Consider the following 17,863-nt stretch of genomic DNA (forward strand, 5'->3'; position numbering starts at 1 on the left):
TACCTGCAACAAAGGTTTGATTTTCAATATTTTGCGTAGTTATGGACATAGTTTAAAAACTTAAAATTCTTACATTAAAATTTCAACACAATGAAACATTTGTTTCTCTTGAAACATGGTAACTGTTGGCGTGCAAATACCCAGAATTTATTCATTCACTGTGTGAGAACGAGAGCACTTCCTGACTTCCGACAAACTTCACAAATAGTCAGTCTAGTTATATTAATGTGATCACCACCTATATTAGATGTCAGCGTGCAATAACCATTCATATACAGTATGTGGCAGCACTATCAGTAGAGTATAGTGTGCTGGGGAAGAAAACAGTGTGTTCATTGTCATAAATGCAGAAACATAGTGGTTTGTCTGATGTTCAAAAGGGCATATTCATTGACCTTCCCGCTAGGGTGGAAGCATTTCCGAAATGGATAAGTTAGTAAACTGTTCATGTGCTGCTGTAGTTTAAGGATAATGTTCATGACAAAATTGTGCCATCCAAAACCGTTCTGAAGCAACTGTGGTGCACTACAGGCCATAGATGACAGGGTGAATGAGATGTGTGCATGCTAACCGCCCAGTGTCTCCTTATGTTGCTGTGTATGGGTCTCTGCAGCGGGCACCTGGTTCGTGCAGACGTGCTGACTGCTGTTCGTCGGCGACGAAGGCTGGACTATGTACGGCAGTACTGAAACTGGATATTCACTGACTGGCGACAGCTGGCTGTTTGAGATGTAATGTTTTGTATTCCATTGGACAGCTGGCTGTTGGCGTATATGGCGTGAGACTTCCGAAAGCAAAAGGTCCAACTGGATGAGGGAGTGTTATGGTCTGGGGAATGTTTACATGGCGTTGCCTGAGTGATCTCATTATTCTGGTAGACACAATGGATCAACTGAAGTATGCATATATCCTTGGGATCATGTCCTCCCTACATGCAGTTTGTTCTTCCTCGGCACGATGGCATCTACCGGCACGACAATACAATGTCACACAGCTCAATGTGTATGTACATGGTTTGAAGAGCACCAGGATGAGTTTACTATACTCCCCTGGTCACACAATCTCCCCGGATATAAGCCCAATTGAGAATCTCTGGGGCAACCTAGGTGGGGCTGTTCATGTCATGGATCTTCAATCGAGGATCCTAGTGCCAGTGTTGCCAGATCCAAATTATTATTATTTTTTTCTGGAAGATGAGGCTTAAAATTTTCAGAAGATATAGGAAAAATCTTTATATATACATAAATTTTTACACATACATAAAAAAAACCTCTACACATAATTAGGGGAACAAAAATAAAACAGTCTGTTTTCAATTTAATTGTAACAGTTATTAATATTTTATGGTGAACATACTTAAAAATGTGACTTACAATGAACTGCAAACATTTTATTGTAAAAATTCTGTGTACAAAGCATTGGTATACAATAGTAGAATCCTTAGCAGTAAAATAATGTAAATTGTAAACTTCTTCAACCAGGAAGGAAACAAAACCAAATAGAATTTCAACAGTCATTGCATACTGGTGTACTACAACTAAAACAGCAAACTTTGGTTTTCCTGTCTTTTGATTTCATTGCTTGTAACAGCATTTCCCACCTGATTTTCATTTTCCTCTTCCTCGTCTAACTCTGAATCACTCTCACGTTTGCTTCTATAATTTTGATAAAGATCGGAGTCACCATTGAAGCTGAACTCTCTCTACTTCATCAAGCATTGATTGTACCTATTCACCGAGTTCAGGGTCTGATTCTTTTCTTTCATTACGAGACGATAACTCTACTCAGTCTAGGATAGAAGAAAATATTTTGTTAAAAAAGCTGTGTACTTGGTATGGTGGGGCCAGTCTGGCCCCAACTGAAAGAAAAATTGATGTAGTCACAAAATATACAAGAATTAGGATAATAACTTTACTGCAGGAATTGTTATAAAATGGTGTATGTGTAAGAAATATTTCTTTTCAACAAATTAAAGTGCTGATTGATGGAAGTTACCTCTAATGTATCATCGAACACTGCCTTTATTGTCCTGTGCTAGTCGTCTTCGTAAGAACTACTTTTGCAGCAGTTTAACTGTCAGTATGAACCACCTGTTATTCAAAATATCAGTGATACATGCCAGTTTTGTATGGTTTAGATGCTAAAAATTCTGTGTGTCGTGCTGGATATTTGTGCTACACGGCACTACGCTCTCTTGTCATGGTTAATTCGCGCAATAAGTGGAAAATCTGTGTGTACTAAGCACTGTTAAGCAACTTCTTGTGATACAAAAACGAGTAACTAAAAGAAGTTTTTAAAGATACCTGGTGGGAAAGTGTGGCTCTACTGTGAAATGCGCCTTTAGACTCCTCTCTCTGGCTGCAGTATGCTGTAGTGTCTTTTAGAGGCTAAAATTTTTACAGTGCATTTCTTTTGTTGCATTCTTCCTGCATAAAAAATTTCGGGATGGGTTTCGATAGTTGGATTGGGCCATTCCCTTGTGAGATGTGTAGCGCTTCAATGTTACAAAATTAAAACTAAACAAAACACAAAATTCTAGTCCACATGACCCCACTGTACCGTTATGGGTTGATATAACGAACAGCAACATTAAGAGAGATTTATATTACACTGAAGTGCCAAAGAAACTGGTATATGCATTTGTATTCAAATACAGAGATATGTAAACAGGCAGAATATGGTGCTGCGGTTGACGAAAGGCTATATAAGACAAGTGTTTGGTGCAGTTGTTAGATCGGTTACTGCTGCTACAGTGGCAATTATCGAAATTTAAGTGAGTTTAAGCATGTGTTACAATTGGTGCACTAGTGATGGGACACAGCATTTCTGAGGTAGTGATGAGGTGTGGATTTTCCTGTACGACCATTTCATGAGTGTACCGTGAATATCAATAATCCAGTTATAAATCAAATCTCTGACTTCGCTGCAGGCGGAAAAAGATCCTGCAAGACGGGAGCAATGATGACTGAAGACAATCGTTCAACGTGACAGAAGTGCAACCCTTTCGGAAATTGCTGCAGATTCAGTGCTGGGCCATCAACAAGTGTCAGCGTGCAAAATGTTCAACAAAACATCATTGATATGGGCTTTGGGAGCTGAAAACCCACTCGAGTGACTTTGATGACTGCACGACATGACGGTTTATGCCTTACCTGGGCCCGTCAACACCGACATTGGTCTGTTGGTGACTGGAAACTTGTTACCTGGTCGGACGAGTCTCGTTTCAGATTTTATCGAGGAGACGGACGTGTACGGGTATGGAGACAACCTCATGAATCCATGGACCCTGCATGTTAGCAGGGACTGTTCAAGCTGGTGGAGGCTCTGTAATAGTGTGGGGCGTGTGCAGTTGGAGTTAGATGGGACCTCTGATATGTTTAAATATAACTCTTGCCAGATGACACGTACCTAAGCATCCTGTCTGATCACGTGCATCCATTCATGTCCATTGTGCATTCCAATGGACTTGGGCAATTCCAGCAGGACAGTGCAACACCCCACACACCCATAATTGTTACTGAGTGGCTCCAGGTTTCTGCGGCTCTTCATTATATTTTCACTCACATTCTTCTTCCTCCTCCCCATCATCCTTATAAATGTCATTAGTCATCAGACGTAGAAATTCTGTGCCAATATTAAAGCCATAACTGGGCATAAATCTTGCATTCTTTATAGAGTTTAAAAGTCATGTTGTTATTCTAGTGCTTACTCTGTTCTATACTTTGGTTTTCATTCTCTTTATTGTGAAAATATTCTTTTCACACCAGCCAATAAATGGGGTAAGCACAACAGCGACATCTCACCTTTTCCTCTTACAGACAGCACTCCAGAATTCAGTCAGATCTGTACTCTTCGATCCTAACTCCGTATTTCTCAGTAGTCTCCATTCAGTGTCAATTTTTGGGATGCCATTTTTGATTAAACATGGATACTTTGATGGAAGACAGGGAACAGTCAGAATTCTTTCGTCTCTAATGCAGACCGGGTCAAGTCTTCTAAATGTTTTAGAATATTATCACTGAAAGGAAACCATTTGAATATCTGTTGAGCACTCTCAATCAAAAAATCCAAGCATCTAAATTTAAAGTTCTTCAGTTGGTCATGAGTCAGTTCTGTATTTTTACCAATGTCCAATGAAATCTTCTTTCCTAAATACAGTTCATAAAGAGATTTAATATGAGTGATATTTCAATATAGAATTTCTTTCAAGGGGATTGATTCGAGACAATTTTCCTCATTTAACATTCTAACACCATTTTCAATGTTGCCTCAGTGTCACAATACATGGTGTGGATTTGAGGAGACTTTGGCTGCATCATAGCATTAAGTGCATTGAAGATAGGCAACACAATATTCAAAAAATGAAGAAAGAGTCTTGTAGTATTATCGTTTGATTTCTACAGAATTGTATCACTTGCCAGAAGTCTGTCATTAGCCACAGCATCAATAAAAAACAGTTTCCGAGAATCATATTGCACAAGGAGCCTGGATACGACCATATGGAAAGAGAGCCAGCGTGTGTGGCTAGGATGAAATAATTTTTGCGGTTTTACTTTTACTACGTTCTGAAAATCTTTCGATTTACCAATATGTTTAGGGCTGCACTGGAAGTAATTGTGAACATCCCTCACTACGTCTTTTATGCTTCTAGGAAGGGCTAAACAAACAAAGGATACTGTTATAACCTTTAATCACTACTAAAGTGCGTGGAGATACAAAAGTAGAAACACTAGCGGGTTACATGTTACTAACTCCGTATCTGTCATTCGACTGCCGGGCCGTGACATGCGGCCGGCGCCGTTCATAACCAGGTGGCGCTCCCGCGCTCGGCCGAGCTGCGGAGCGCCTCTATCGCCGTGTTCGCGTACTAACGTAGCGGCACTTTTGAATGTCGTGGCACTGTCACAACACTTTTCCCCCCTTGAAAAAAAAACGCTCACTTTCGTGGAGACACGGACAGTGCGGAGACATCCGTGGCCTCTTGGGAGGTCCCGAGAAGATCCCGCGGAGAAACACGAGAGTATGGTCGAAAATGTCCAGGACGGAAGCTGGCGCGTGGAACGTGCCTCCTGGACGAGATGATGGGTGAAAACTCCGGAGCAGCATCCATAGGTGTCGTGGACCTGGGGGTGTGCTCCAGCGAGATGGGTCCCGGAGAAGGCGGCGTCGCGACTGGGGCCGGTTCCGGCGTACTCGGAAGCGGTAGCGACGGCGGCGGCAGCAACACGCCCGGAAGATCGGCAGCAGCGACAGGACTGGCTTCTCGGGCTGGTGGAGACGAAAAAAGGGGCGGTGGTACCGGCGTGGCCACCACTCGTGGGCGCATCTGGTCGTAATGGCGAACAACCGTGCCGTCGTCCGTACGTATTTCACAAAGCCGGCGGCCGCGAAGAGCCTGGACCACCCCTGGAATCCATTTAGGGCGAGATCCATACCCCCGTGCCCACACGTCGGCGCCCACCTGGTATTTTCCCGCACTAGGGGACACAGTACAAGGCCTGACAGGGTGAAGCAGATGCAGTAGGGTGCGCGGTTGGCGGCCATGCAAGAGTTCAGCAGGGCTGCGATCACCCAGAGGCGTGAAGCGATAAGAACTCAGAAATTGCAACAGAGCGTCATCTGTGGAAAAATCACTAAGGAATTTTTTCATTTGGCTTTTGAAAGTGCGGACAAGGCGCTCGACCTCCCCATTCGATTGCGGATGGAAGGGCGGTGCTGTAACATGATGAATCCCTTGTCCAGTACAAAAATCACGGAAGGCCTGCGAAGAGAACTGAGGGCCATTGTCCGTGACAATCGTGGATGGAAGACCTTCTAGCGCAAAGATTTTTGACAAAGCCAGCGTCGTCGCCGCAGTGGTGGGCGACGGACAGCGAACAACAAACGGAAACTTCGAGAAGGCGTCAATCAACAGTAGCCAATAAGTGCCGAGGAAGGGGCCGGCAAAGTCAGCGTGCACCCGTTCCCACGGCTGCGCTGGATCAGGCCACAGAGAGGGCAGAGTGCAAGGCGCAGCCAGTTGTTGAACACACTGATCACACGCAGCGACCATGTGGGCGATGTCCGAATCGATACCGGGCCAATAAACGTGCCTGCGGGCCAGGGACTTAGTCCGAGAAATCCCCCAATGGCCCCCATGCAATAGTTTGAGAACAGCTTTGCGAAGAGAGGCGGGCACCACAACCCGTGGAGATGCGCCATCCGTGGCCAGAAGAACAACACCCTCACGAACAGACAGACGAAGGCGCAAGGCATGGTAGTTGCGAAGGGGATCCGACGCCCGGCCCTTGGTCCTATCCGGCCAACCACGCTGAACAAAACTGATCACCTGACGCAGGACCGGATCCCGCGCAGTAGCCGACGCGACCTGCGAACCTGTAAGTGGAAAACCCTCGACCGCACGACGTTCTTCCTCATCAATGTGGAAACAGAGGAGTTCATCGCGATCGAAAACCGGGTCGGGGCCCATCGGCAAACGCGACAACGCATCAGCGTTGGCGTGCTGGGCCGTGGGGCGATAGTGAATCTCATAGTGAAAACGAGACAAGTATAAGGCCCAACGTTGCAGGCGGTGAGCTGCCTTATCCGGAAGCGACGCCGAGGGGCTGAACAGAGAGACCAGCGGCTTGTGGTCGGTGATGAGGTGAAACTTAGAACCATACAAAAAAACGCTGAACTTTTTCAGAGCATAAATGATAGCGAGCGCCTCCTTTTCTATTTGAGAGTAACGCCGTTGGGCATCGTTGAGGGTCATGGAAGCGTAGGCGATGGGTCGTTCCGACCCATCCTCATACCGATGGGCGAGAACAGCTCCGAGGCCATACTGTGACGCGTCAGTCGCCAGAACCAAGTGCTGACCCGGACGGAATGTGGCAAGACAAGGCGCCGACTGCAAATGAGCCTTCAGGCGGACAAAAGCCTGCTCACACTCGGCGGTCCAACAGAAAGGAACGTTTTTGCGTAACAGCTGATGCAGAGGATGAGCCACCGCCGCCGCGGAGGGAATGAATTTGTGATAATAAGCAACCTTGCCTAGAAACGCCTGAAGTTCTTTGACCGTAGACGGCCGGGGTAGAGCGGTAATGGCCGCAACGTGCTGTCGTAGAGGACGTATACCCTCACGGGACAAGTGGAAACCAAGGTACACAATGGAGGGTTGGAAGAACTGAGACTTGTCCAGATTGCACTTCAACCCTGCTGAATGCAGAACCCGAAACAGTGAACGCAAATTGCGAAGGTGCTCCGCAGTGGAGGCCCCCGTGACAACAATGTCATCCAGGTAGTTGATGCAGCCGGGAACGGAAGCCGTGAGCTGTTCCAAAAACCGCTGAAAAATGGCCGGCGCGCTAGCGACGCCAAATGGTAACCGCTGGTACTGATACAACCCACAAGGAGTGTTGATGACGAGAAATTCCTTGGAAGATGCATCCAACGGCAACTGATGGTACGCCTCCGATAAGTCAAGTTTGGAAAAGAACTGGCCCCCAGCGAGCTTGGTAAATAACTCCTCAGGACGGGGAAGAGGATAAGTGTCAATGAGGCTTTGAGCGTTGACAGTGGCTTTAAAATCACCACACAATCGCAGACTCCCGTTTGGTTTAGAAACCACCACGATGGGCGATGCCCATTCGCTGGAGGTAACAGGAAGGAGAATCCCCGAAGCTGTTAATCTGTCTATCTCAGCTTTGACAGGCGCACGCAACGCCAGTGGAATAGGGCGTGCCCGGAAAAACTTAGGGCGAGCCGTAGGTTTAAGAGTAATGTGGGCTTCAAACTCCTTGGCACGACCCAGACCAGCAGAGAACACGGACGAGAATTCAGAACACAAGCCATCCAGCTGTGGATACGGAATGTCCGCAGATATGAGGTGCACATCATCATCAATGGAAAACCCGAACAACTGGAAAGCATCATAACCGAACAGGTTTTCAGTGCCCGCATGATCCACCACATAAAACGTGAGGGGCCTAACAACAGACTTGTAGGCAGTGGAAGCATCAAACTGGCCAACAATAGGAATTTTCTGCTTATTATAAGTTCGTAGATTTCGCGTAACGGGAGACAAGGGAGGGGAGCCCAACTCCAAATACGTGCGAGAATTAATGAGAGTTACTGCAGAGCCAGTGTCCACTTGCATGCGAATGTCTTTATCCAGAACACGAACAGTAACAAACAACTTATTCGTTTGAGAAAGCACACAGTTAACATCCATGTCCGATGCCTCGTCCTCGTCGACAGGAACTTTAGGGGACTGACACACAGAAGCAATGTGGCCTCTTTTCCTACATGAATTACATGTGGCCCAACGTTTTGGACACGCGGCTCTGTCATGCTGTACGAAACAACGTGGACAAGAAGGAAGGGCGGAACGAACCTGCTTCTGTGGTTGCTGTTTTCGCTGCGAGCGTGGCGGCCCAACTCGACGTTGTTGACGCGAGTGCACCGCCGCCACATCGTCGTTTCCCTGTGAAACAGGCACATTGTCTGCGTCGAAAGTGGTCTGGACAGCGCCTACATCACACCACGCGTCTATTTGCGCACCAGCAGCGTGAGACACTTCGAAGGATTGAGCGATGCTGAGAACTTCCGACAACGACGGGTTTGGCAATTGTAAGGCACGTTGCCGAACTTCTTTATCAGGAGCAAGCCGTAAAATAGCGTCCCGAACCATTGAATCAGCGTAAGACTCATGATGAGTGTCCGTGACAAACTGACATTTCCTACTCAGACCGTGGAGTTCCGCCGCCCAAGCCCGGTAAGATTGATGGGGCTGTTTACGACACCGGTAAAAAGACACGCGGGCGGCAACGACATGGGTGTTTTTTCGGTAATAGTTAGACAATAAGTCACACATTTCTTGGAAGGACAGAGAGGCAGGTTCCCGCAGAGGGGCTAACTGAGATAGCAGCTGATAGATCCGTGGGGAAATCCAAGATAGAAATAACGACTTACACATAGGAGCGTCGACAACGCCGAAAGCCAAGAAGTGTTGCCGCAAACGCGTCTCATAATCCTCCCAGTCTTCAGCGGCCTCGTCATAAGGAGGGAACGGAGGCGGAGAAGAGGAAGACGGACGATGAGTAAGCGACGTCGACAACGCCTGAATAGCAGCCGTCAGCTGTGTTTGTTGTTCAATAAGCGCTTGCATAAGCTGTTCCATGTCTGCCCCGACACGAACACACAAGTCCACAACGCAGGAAAAAAAAATATCCGACCTCGTCGCCAAAAAGTGTTATAACCTTTAATCACTACTAAAGTGCGTGGAGATACAAAAGTAGAAACACTAGCGGGTTACATGTTACTAACTCCGTATCTGTCATTCGACTGCCGGGCCGTGACATGCGGCCGGCGCCGTTCATAACCAGGTGGCGCTCCCGCGCTCGGCCGAGCTGCGGAGCACCTCTATCGCCGTGTTCGCGTACTAACGTAGCGGCACTTTTGAATGTCGTGGCACTGTCACAACAGATACGCATACCATTCCGTCACGAACAGCTCTGGAATATCTTGCTTAAACAAAGTGGATAAGGAATGACAGTCCCCTAAGATAGCATTCACTCCTTCTGCTGTGAAACCAGTCATATTCTCAAGAACTTGACAATCTCCTGATATAATGTATTGGCAGTAGCATCAGTAAGTGGGATCAGTCCCAGAAAGGCCTCACTTACTTTATTTCCTTCACTTGGAACACATACTGCCAAACACAAATCTTTTATGCACTCCTTATCTGTTGATTCATCAACAGTGAGACTAAATTGCTGTCTTATTATTTGTCTTAAGTGTGTCAATTCACGAAACTTGCCTTGCTTGCAACATTTATTTTTTTCAGCTACTTTTGTTATGCCACAATAAATATGTTTTGCAACTTGTTAATTAGGACACATGGCCTGGTTGAGTTTCAGTAAATGTTCAACCACCCAAAGTGATAAATCATGCTCTGCAACAAAACTAGCAAGGCGAGTTTCACCAGTCGTAACTATCACGTTAACTTGAGTTTCCACTTCATGACATATCGGTAAATTTAGGTTGCCTTTGCTGGTCACCACAATTACAAGTTTCTTACCACTCACATGCTATTGTGCCCAGCAGTAGACATTATGAGGACGTTTCTTGCTGCTTCTGAGCCAACCACTACACACTGTTTCTTTTTCCCATCGGGGATTATATTTCGTACCATATTTTACCTTTTTGGGCATTGTCACCACGGACTGAAAATCCGACTCTGAACTCATATCTAATCAAGCACAGCAATCCCGTACTTTGCACGAGCTTGTGTGTCACCTGGTAACCGCCGTGAACTCCCCAGACCCGTAAATGCACTTTGTTGCCCATATGCTCCTTTGTTGAATAGGCATAACTTCGACTCCATCCACTGCCTTGGACTACAACCGCTGGACAGTGTTTGTTTTTCATGACTTTGCCTTCTCTTGTGTCCAAACAATACAGTAGTAGACCAGCAGTAGTAATAGTTAACATAATGTTTCCTAGTGATTGAATCGACAAGTATGTGCAGCATTTACTATCGACAATGGAAGATCAGAAAATTTCGGTATATTTACACAAAATTTTGTATTTTCAAGAATAATTCAAAAATCAGAAGATCTTAAAAAAAATTCGAAGGACCTGGCAAGACTGCCTAATGCAGTTGGCCATGGCACTGGAGTTGGCATGGCTCCTCATTCCTATCGGTGTCTTCTGGAACCTCATTGACACTCTTCCTGCACATCATGTAGCAGTCCCTGCTGCAAAAGGTGGTTATTCAGGCTTTGGAGAGGTTGTCCCATTAATGAAACTGGACAATGTAATTTCCCCACAAAAAGATGAAAGGAATTACTTACTTCGTTTTCACAGAATCACTTCTCATACCACTAGGTGGAGATGTATTGTGGCATGAAGAAGCTTCACCACTGGAAGAGGTCTGCAGTGTGCATTTGCCTTCCTTATGAGGTGCTGTGAGGGAGACGTGGTGCTGAACTTTGCCAGGTTAATGCATCACATTGATTCAGTGGCAACCAGAAGAATCAAGAAGTGTGCCAGCCTAGTTATAGTATTGGAGGGACTGTGCTGTACTCACTGGTGCCTGGACTCAACCAACATAAAACTTTTCAGTTTACATCTGCAGTTGGCCAACCAGTTCAACTCCTGGACATGACCATGGATTGGTGGTGTCACATGGCCCACAGCATGTATCAGAGAGATAATCTACTGATGCTTCCTGCAACACTCTCCTCAATCTCATGTGCAAGCAATTAGATGAGGATGTGGTTTCAGTTCTTCTGAAAGGACTCAATTTTGAACTTGCTCTTAAATCCACACCCATCACGAACATCATCAGCACAGTGGAGCAGGCAGTTTGCACGACTTTGACCTTAAAAAGTAGTTCATGAAACATATGCATTCTTGTGAACAAAGATCGGAAATTGCGTTCTTGCCCACCGACGAAGGCAACACAACAGTGTACCTGTCTCACGAGGAGTACATTGAGAAAAGAGGGCGCCAGGTAGAAGACAGTATGTACCAGGAGACTTTCCTGATCCTGCCAAGAGGGTGGAAAGAAAGACCGTGGTGCTTCTCAGAGAACCCGGCTTGCAAGATGAGGTTGTTAAGAAACTACAACAGAGAGCTTCATTTGCACCAAGACTTCGTGGACGGCCGCAAGTTCATGACAATTGCGCCCCTCTGTTAGCGACATTGGTGCCCTGACATGGTCACTAGCTAAGTAACTGAAGAATATGCTTAACCCTTATGTCGAGAGGTGTCCACATCAAATTCGCAACTCCATGGATTTTGTAGAATGCCCTAACAACTTCAAAGCTTAAGGATATGGACATCCTTGTGAGCTTTGAGGTGGTCTCCCATTCTACCAGAGTGCCCTTACGAGAATTGTTGGGACTTATTGGCCAAAAATTTGACATAAGAGATGATTAATCTTCTAGGGATTTCTTGATGTTGACATACTTACTTTCTTTTTGATGGTGGTTACTATGAGCAGACAGGAGCTGTAGCCATGGGGAGTCCACTTTCACCAGTTTTCATCAAAATGTATACGGAACATTTTGAGGAGGAAGCCTTTGAATCAGCCCAGTGGAAGCCTGCCTGTTTTTTCTGCTGTGTAGACAACATCTCAGTCATATGGCCACATGGAAGAGACAAGTCTAACAACTTCCTCATTCATCTCATTCCATACACCAGAACACCGGTCTTACAATGGTGATTAAGTGGTTGGAGTAACATGCCTTGCTGCGTGTTCCGGCGAAAAGAAGAGCAGATGGCACATTGGGCTAAAGTGGACACTAGAAAAATGAGTTGAGTACCATATATTTTCAGGTGCACAAGTACATACACCAGGGGCCATGGCAAGACTGTTGATTATTGAGAGCAGTTGCCAGGGTAGGTGCAAATGGGGAATGGGCAGGAAAAGTAGGCATGAGGCGGGCTGGGTAGCAGGATAGTGAGAGGGAGGTCTTTCGAAAGAAGACTCGGTGCCTGCACAGCAAAATGAAAGGAGTTCAGGGGGAGGAGCATATAAGACACACAGAGTGAGGGGGAAGGTAAAAGTGGAGTTGGAGGGAGACAGGGGGGGAGAGAAAGGTATGGGGTGGAAAAGGGCAGGAAGGGAGGCGGAGAAAGAGAGTGAGTGTGACCGTGGAGTATTCTGTAGGCTGGGGGGGGGCTCTACTCTGGGTGATATGGGTAGATGTCATCCCTCATGACGAGAGGTAGTCAAAGCCCTGGCGAAAGATATAGTTGAGCTTTACCAAGGCCAGATTTGCTGATCTATCAGAGGAGTGCTGGTTGTAGACACGTTAACAGGTTTCTTAGTGTCAGAGGAGGAGATGTCACATATCTTTTTACGGATGAGCTGAATAGGATACCATCTGTAAATAAAGGCTCAGATAAGGTTATCAGTATAATTTGACAACTCCTGCTTTCCATTGCAGATTTGGCTTTTGTGGGTAGTGAAGCTGTAAGGTAGTGTCATTTTGACCTGGAATGGGTGACAGCTGTCAGAATGGAGGTACTGTTGATGGTTGACATGAATAGATGTATTTATGGGGCCACTTGAGATGTGGAGTTTAACATAAACGAAATTCACTTGTTCAGGTGAAAGGAGCCAACCAAAGCAAATTTTGGAGTAGATATTTGGAAAGAGCAAACGTTTTCTTTGCTGCTAGTTGAGATATTGAAATTGAAAATGTATTTGGGGTATTAGGTGTTGAGTGGGTAGAAAGCTTTCCTCCATATGCCCCACAAATAAGTTGGCATAGGATGGTACCATGTGAATACACATCGCAGCACCATGGATTTGCTTATATATTCAGCATTTGAATCTGAGTAATCTTTTGAAAGACCTGTTTCACACTCTCCTTCTCTCCCTCCAGCTACCCTGGCAACTTCTCTCAAAAATGGATAATCAACAGTCAGTCTCCCTGTGGCCACATATGTTTGTATGTAGAGAAATAGCAAGAGCTTGTAAGATAGTGTGAATCTTTTTCTTGTTGGGCGTTTTTATGCATTACACATCAGTCAGTTGCAGATGAGTCTTTTCCTTTCCTTTATTTTACGTATTATACCATCTGGGAAATTCCAGTGCTGTTAGAGCTTTACTTACATGCGGACAGCTGCTGCCACTCAACACACAGGAATGGTGTGCTCAAAACTTTGGTACATAGGGCTTGCATCCTCTTCAACAAAGAGAACTGCGCATCTGAGGAGGGTATTCCAGAACAAGTAGTACAAGGAGTATCAAATGTGGAGAGCCCTACACCGTACATCCAACGTAGAACTGGTGGAAACTGAGAAGCACAACAGCTTTTCTTCTCCATCTTTCCTTAATCCGATCTTGTGCCTTGTCCCTAATAGTCTCGTTGTCGGCAGGATGTTAAATACTAATCTCCTCCTCCTCCGCCAGCCGCTGTTGCTGAGCGGTTCTAGGCGCTTCAATCCGTAACCGAGCTGCTGCTGCTGCTGCTGCTGCTGCTGCTGCTGCAGTTGCAGGTTCGACTCCTGCCTCGGGCATGGACGTGTGATGTCCTTAGTTTAGTTAGATTTCAGGAGTTCTAAGTCTAGGAGACTGACCTCAGATGTTAAGTCCCATAGTGCTTGGAGCCATTTGAACCACCTCCTCCAAGATTGCAACAACGTAACAAGTCTGCAGCTACAGAACATTGCCTATCAGAATAACATGGAATGCATTATGGCCATACTAACTTTCTGGCACAGATGTCTTAACTACTGGGACTGTCATTGAAGAATCAGTTGATATTTGAGTAAGGTAAGTGCTGATTAATCGTGAGGGCAACTGCATCCCTAACAAGGACTGGGAACTTAAAATTAGTCTGATTAAGAAGGGGAATGTGATACTCCACAACAGACTGACTTTCGGGGTAGCAGAGGTGGTGGGTGGTTGTAAACTGAGAATGGCAAATCAAATGGAGGGAGAGAAATAAAAGCACCACACCAGCCCACCACCACCACCACCACCCGCAAATGGCAACGTGGTCGCTTGTTGATATATTGTGCGTGTTTGAAACTCATATCCTGGTGTTCACCTGCCAACTATTGTATCATGAAGTACACGGGAGAAGCTGAAGAATTAAGTTTTGAATGTCGATAAAGAATGGGTTCTTCTCTAACTTATTTCCTTAAAAAACACAGGCGTATTCTGTTCGAGGACGGAGAGATCTCGGAGAGATGATGATGATGTTGATGATGATAAAAGAACAAACAGTGGCCTTGCTCTGATAACAGTGAAACCAATGAAATGTTGCCACCATTACCAATTGGAAAATTTTAAACTCTCAGGTGATATAAAAACACTACAGTGCAGCTGTGATTTTAAAAGCAGTGTCTGGGTGCCTATTGAAATGTCTATGTAGTTTCTGAGAAGCTTAGATGTGAGATGAAAGGTGCAGATGGAGGAAGATGAACATTGATGATGTATTTTTTCCTGATAAATATTAAAAGTTTAATATAGAAACAGCAAGAAGAGGTTGAAGAGGATGGTTCAGCTGCACCGAGTTCTGCTGCAGCTGTTTAAAAGCCTTTTTTTCTCATTTAGTGTAGATGAGTTAGTGTTAGCCAATATCTACATCCATACAGATTCCACAAGCCACCATACAGTGTGTGGCAGAGGGTACCCTGTTCGTACCACTACAAGTCTAGTCATTTCCTTTCCTGTTCCACTCGCAAATAGAGTGAGGGAAAAATTTCCACCTGTGTGTGTCTGTACGATCCCTAATTTCTTGTATCTTGATATTCCAGGTCTTCATGAAAAATGTATGCTGGCTGCAGTAGAATTGCTCTGCAGTCAGCTTCAAATGTCATTCCACTAAATTTACTCAACAGTGTTCCTCAAAAACAATGTTGAGGTTCTCTAAATTTATTCAACAGTTTTCTGTTCTTCAAAAAGAATTACGCATTCTGTCCTTGGATTCACATTTGAGTGCCCAAGACATCTCTGTAATACTTGCATGTTATTCAAACCTACCGGTAACAAATATCAACCTGCTACAGCGACAACTCTTGTCGATATTTTATACTGGGAGGAAAGAGGGAACTGCAGCTTACAACTTTTATTTCAAGAAATGCAGGATTCTTCCTTTATGAGCAATCATATTTATCTACACCATTAGCTGAATAAACAAATTCCTGAATATAAACAATTTGTTCTTAAGTTTGGAAGCTGCCTTTTGAGATGAGACACCTGGTAGTGATTTGACACGTGATTTTAAAAAATAAATGCATACTGAGTTAATGGAAAGAGCGTGTTACTAAAATGAATTTTACAAAATAATTTAATTCAATAGACAAAAAAAATCTACTCACAAAGTGGCGGCAGAACACACACTCAAAAGAAAGTTATAATTAGGCAAGCTTTCAGAGCCAGTGGCTCCTTTTTCAGACAGAAGGTTGAAGCGGTAGAAAGAGGGGTGAAGGAAAAGGACTGGAGAAGTCTAGGAAAAGGGGTAGATTTGGGGAAAGTCACCCAGAACTGTGGATCAGGAGAGAGATATACCATACGGAGTAAGGAGGAAAGACTGATTGTTGGAGACTGATCAGACGAGATTTGAAAACCTGAGAGCTAAAAGGTGGAAGACAGGGTAATATGTAGACAGAGATTATTGCTTAAATACCATGCACGAGTTGTTAAGAGTGAAAAGCTAAATGCATTGTATGAAACAGAGGTGGGAGGGAGTGATGAAAAATAAATGAGAAAGGCAATGAAAGATGTAGAAAACTAAAAGAGAGTGAAGCAAAGAGTAGCTACAGTGAAGAAATGCTGAGACGGAAGAAAGTAACGTAAATTAAGGCCAGGTGGGTGGTGTGAACCCAAGGACATATTGTTGTGCTAGTTCACACCTGCGGAGTTCTGAGAAACTGATGTCTGGGGATAGAGTCCAGATGGCATGTGCAGTGAAACAGGTGCCGAGGTTGCGATTGTCATGTTGTAGAACATGCTCTGCAACAGGATATTGCATGTTGTCAGTATACACCCTCTGCCTACACCCATTCATTCAAATTGGTAATTTGCTGGTAGTCATGCTGATATAGAAGGCTGAACAGTGTTTACATAACGGCCTGTCGTTTCACAGGTTGCTTCCCCTTTGATAGTATATGTTTTGCCAGTTATCAAAGGGAGAGTGGCCTGTGAAACAACACATCATATACCAACTGTTATGTAAACACTGTTCAGCCTTTTACATTGGCATGACTACTACCAGATTATCAATTAAGATGAATTGTCATAGGCAGAGGGTGAACACTGGCGGAGCGTGCTCTGTAACATGACAGTTGTGGCCATGGTGCCTGTTACACCATACACGTTATCTGGATTCTTCCAGACACCAGTTTCTCATAACTCCACAGGTGGAAACCCTTCACCTTGTTTTAGTTTCCTACAGCTTTCATTGTCTTACCCGTCTAGTTTTCACTATCCCACCTCTGATACGTACAGTGCACTTAGCTTTTCACTCTTATTAACTCATGCACAATGTTTAAGCAGTAATCTCTGTCTTGCATATTGCCCTGCCTGCTACCTTTAAGCTCTCAGGTTTTCAAATCTCATCTAATGCAGTCCCCAACAGTCTGTCTTTCCTTCTCAGTCTGTCCGACCCACGGTTCTGGGTGACTTTCACGAAATCTACCCCTTTTCAGTCCCTTTTCTTCATCCCTCTTCCTTCCCCTTTGACCCTTCTCCCTGAAGAGGGAGAGAGACTGGCTCCAAAAGCTTGCCTAATTATAACTTTCTTTTGAGTAAGTGTTCTGCTGCTGCTTGTTATGAGCAGATTTTTTTTATCTATCCAATTAAATTATTTTGTCATATATAAAATGTATTTTAGGATTTCCTAGGACCAAATCCTCTGTCAGTGATTAAAAAGTGCCACTCAGTTGACTAATAACCTAGACATTCTGATTGTGGGACTTGTAATTAGCGCACTGGAGCTAAACTCTTATTTAAGGAAAAAATTATTTGTCCCCAGGGATTCAGAAAAAAAAGCTAGTCTTCTATTTAAAGTCTTGATATAAGTGAAGTGATAAACAATTGAAACCCTCAGCTGCCGACAGGTGTCGTTGATATATCTCGGTGGTGACAGCTGAAAATGTATGCCCTGACCATGAGTCGAACTCGGGATCACCTGCTTACATGGCAGATGCTCTATCCATCTGAGCCACCGAGGACACATGTAATGTACGCAATAGATATTTGCCCATCCACTCATTACTCGCGCACACTAAGGTGACGATTCCTGTAATAGTTCGGGCAACCCAGCCACTTACCTCCGTCTGTGTGAAAGCGCGCAGGTTGCCCGAACCCCTAGGGGGATTGTCACCTTAGCATGCGCGGGTAATGGGAAAATATCTA

The 17,863-nt window shown here is 44.9% G+C and overlaps 1 protein-coding gene across 5 annotated transcripts in view; it reads left to right on the top strand.

The window, feature by feature from the left end:
* LOC126418458 (protein piccolo-like) overlaps window positions 1-17,863 on the top strand; it is a 344,054-nt gene that overhangs the window by 324,715 nt on the left and 1,476 nt on the right. The gene's annotated exons all lie outside the window — the stretch shown is intronic.

The sequence above is a fragment of the Schistocerca serialis genome, chromosome 9 (assembly GCF_023864345.2).
Source record: "Schistocerca serialis cubense isolate TAMUIC-IGC-003099 chromosome 9, iqSchSeri2.2, whole genome shotgun sequence".
Lineage (NCBI taxonomy): Eukaryota > Metazoa > Arthropoda > Insecta > Orthoptera > Acrididae > Schistocerca > Schistocerca serialis.